At 41.7% G+C, this 3,902-nt stretch overlaps 1 pseudogene; it reads left to right on the plus strand.

Moving 5' to 3' along the window:
- Nucleotides 1-316: 316 nt before the first annotated feature.
- On the plus strand, nt 317-3,679 carry LOC123153875 (two-component response regulator ORR24-like; annotated as a pseudogene).
- The last annotated feature ends 223 nt before the right edge of the window (nt 3,680-3,902 follow it).

Raw genomic sequence — 3,902 nt, forward strand, 5'->3', positions numbered from 1 at the left:
CGGGAGAAAACATCAAAACGAAAACCAAGACTGGCCCACGAACAGATATGCTGACATTTGACAATGGACGGAAAGAAAAATAGGAAGGTTCGTGGAAGGGGAATGAAAACAGAAACGGCACTAAACAACAGACATCTATATCCTTAGGATATATATCTCTTTCTCTTCTTTGTAAACGATATATCTTTCTATCTCCCCATCTCCATTCAACCGAAAAAACCGAACGTCTGCAGTGCACACACGAACGGGGAGCAGAGCGCCTTCCACCTCTGGACCGCAAGACTTCCACCCCCGTCTCCTCCTACAAATAGCCCCTTGCATCCTCCAGACCTCTCACCACCTCTGGTCCTTCTCCTCTCAAATCCACATTGTTCTGTTCTTCCTGTCGCGAGGAAGCCATTGTAGGCGGTGAAACAATAAGGGATCTAATAGAGGTTTTGGGTTGTGCTCTTGGTTGTTGCGGGGTTTGTGTTGGTTACCCCCCGTCGTTTTCTAATTAGTGGTTTCTTGATGGCGTTTGCCTTGCCAGGTGGGAAGAATTTCGGAGAACATGGCGGCTATGGGTGGGGACGAAAGGCAGAGGATGGAGGCTCCGGCAGGGGACAAGTTCCCCGAGGGGCTGCGCGTGCTCGCTGTGGACGACGACTCCGTCTGCCTCAAGGTACTGGAGGACGTTCTGCGCCGCTGCAAATACAACCGTGAGTCTCTCCGCCCTAGTCCATTAGAATCGGAGCTAGGTGATCCTTTCTTCTTTCTGTGAGTAATCCTTGCTGCTGTACAGCAACGACCGTGACAGACGCGAAGACGGCGTTGAAGATGCTGAGGGCGGGGAAGGCAGAGTTCGACCTGGTGATCACCGACGTGCACATGCCAGGCATGGACGGCTTCAAGCTCCTTGAGCTCATCCACCTTGAGATGGATCTGCCCGTCATCAGTACTCTCACTGCTCAACTTAAAGTCTTTTTTTTTAATTTTAACATGCCATGAGCTGGCAATTGTCTTCAAGAGCGTACTTTTACTACCCCGCAAAAAAAGAGAGCATACTTTTACTCCTGAATTTTGGAGATCCAGGATATTAATTAATTAATTTTGGAGAAAGTATACAATTGCACCGCACCCATTTGCTAGGTTGGCATGAAATATACAATTCGGAAATTACCTATATTGTGTTCACATTATTAAAGGATTACTCATCTTTTTTACGGGTAAAGGATTACTCTTCTTCAATCTCCTTGAGATTATTAGTCTTGAAAACTATTTACTCTTGAGAATATATAGGATATAAAGTAGGAGTGCCACTTTTAAGTAGATACATTGAGTAGGCTAATGATAATATCCACAATCTTGCAGATTTCTTGACATTGTGCTATAGTTACTTTTTAGCCATTGTTTCTGTTTATTTCTATTGAATGTGTGAAATTTGTCCGATTTAATTTTCTTTGAAACACCAAATTTATCATAGCCATGATATTGTTTGAAAATCATTTGTAATGCATTTGCTTCCCTGATTGCATGACACATTTGAAGAACATTTAAACTTTTTCTTCATTTAAGCATTGGGGAAAACATCATGTCCAGTTCATAGATTTTTGTGAAGTTACAAATTCCAAAGATAAGTTGCGGGCCATATGTCATGCAGTGCTATCTGTGGATTGCAACAAGAAGGCTGTGATGAAGGGCATAACACATGGGGCGTGCGACTATTTGGTGAAACCAGTGTGCACCAACGAGCTAAAAAAATATATGGCAACATGTTGAAAGGAGGAGAAATGATGATGATGATGATGATGATGATGATGATGATGACGATGGAGTGCAGCCAAGGACTGCTGCCACGAGCAAGGACTCGGAGAATAAGGGCAATGAAGGATATGATTCTAGCAAGAACCAAGAGATCACACACATATCCACCACCAGGAAGAAGCCAAGGGTGGTATGGACAGTTGAGCTTCAGAACAAATTTCTAGAAGCTATTGACCAGATCGGCCTAGACAGTAAGACTTCATATTTTTTGCCTCATTCATTGATACAATTCTTATATTTCTGTGATTGTTTCCACTAAGAAATTTTATTATTTTTTGTAGAGGCCGTTCCAAAAAAGATATTAGAACTAATGAACGTGGATTACCTCACCAGAGAGAGTATCGCAAGTCATCTACAGGTTTATTTTTGACCATTATCCTTATATTCACTCGCCGTGTTCCTATTTTTTTCATTCTAACATTTTTTCATAGATAAGTGCAAGCTTTTATTTTGTGGGGAAACTATCAATGAAAGCTTTAGTAATGCACCTGCATGAAGATGTGTGTAATTACAATTAATTTTTGTCCCTATAATTAGTCTTCTTATACCGTGGATGCTCTATACTTTCAAGTATTTTTGTCCCGATAATGGGTCTTCTTATACAATGGATTCCCTACACCTTTTGCTCCGACATGTCTATCCTTACTTTTCCCATGAGCGTGCTTCTCATACCTGGTTTATCTGTCTATCTTTTTATTTCAGAAGTATAGGTTGCACTTGAGAAGAGTCAAATCAAATCCAGTTGGTGATGCCTCTGAAAGACATAACTCATCCTACAACAACATGAACAACCAGGGGAGTTTCATGCGTAACCATGAACATGAAAGATGGTGTATGTCCTCTGGTTTTTTAAGTCCAAACAATTTTTCTGCAATGGGTCACTTAGCTCAGCCGGCGAACACACATAGAAACTCATGCACGGGGTCATTCATCCATGATGGTAGAATGTACAAGTATGTCGCACCAAAACTGTCGGATGCGGGAAGATTCGCTGGCTCCATTGACCCTCCTACCAACCTATACAACAACATACCCAATGAAACAACTTTAGAAGAATTTCCTTCATATAGTTTTGGTGATTCCTATGCGGGCCGCATGCGTGGTAAGCTGGTGGAGACAAACAAAGGCAAGTTTCCAGACCCTTCATACAATTCTGCAACACATGCGACGTTGACTGGTGTTCTTCATAGAGGTATAATATCTCCCATCTCATCAAATGTGAACGTAGAGGTGCAAAATGAAATGGCAACGGTCATAAGAAATGCTACATCTATGGCAGGCTTCAATGAGCAGATTGTTCCAAAAAATGCACCTAGCAACCAAAGCTTCATAGGGATGTTGAATCCCTGCGGCAGTCATCCAGTGTCATCATCTGAGATGGTTAAGGGAGGGAGCAGCAGTATGTCATTAGATGGCTTGAGTGAGCGGATGGCACCATTCAACATAGCAAAAAACACAAGCTCAGTCGGAATGATGTTGAATGAAAACACCGCACCTGGTAATGGTAGAATCTCAATGACACATACAGATATGGTTAATAGTGGAAGAACTATTTCTACACTTCCCAACCACCAGACAGAAAATGTCGTCGCAATGACTGACAAGGTTGATGGCGGGGATGCAGTTAGCTATCACCCTATGCAAGTGGGTACCATTGGTCAGCATGCACTTAATGATCAATTTAATGACATCAATGACTTCTCATGGGATGATTTTTTTTCTCAACCCGCTGGATGCAGTAAGTACTTTTCTCGTTGGCTTTTATCTAGGCATTGGATATGAATTGTTGAGTTGGACATGTGTATTTAAACCAAAGTTTTCTTTCTCACTGTAGGATTTCACTATCGAGGATGATTTCATGGGTGGAGAAGAATAGTTCTGTCTATTAGTAGCCCAACCTATGCACGCGATGTTTTCTGCATGTGCGTTGGCGACTTGTACACTAATCATTTGTCTGTTCTTGCACATTGTATCATGAAATTGTGTGTACCAGTGTATTCTAGTTGGAAGCATGGTCATGCTGGGTAATCTATTTTCTTTAGATTTTAAGTTGGTGTTCTATTTTGAGATCCTAAATGATGTTCTATTATGCTATGTCA

This window comes from Triticum aestivum, chromosome 7A (genome assembly GCF_018294505.1).
Source record: "Triticum aestivum cultivar Chinese Spring chromosome 7A, IWGSC CS RefSeq v2.1, whole genome shotgun sequence".
Classification (NCBI taxonomy): domain Eukaryota; kingdom Viridiplantae; phylum Streptophyta; class Magnoliopsida; order Poales; family Poaceae; genus Triticum; species Triticum aestivum.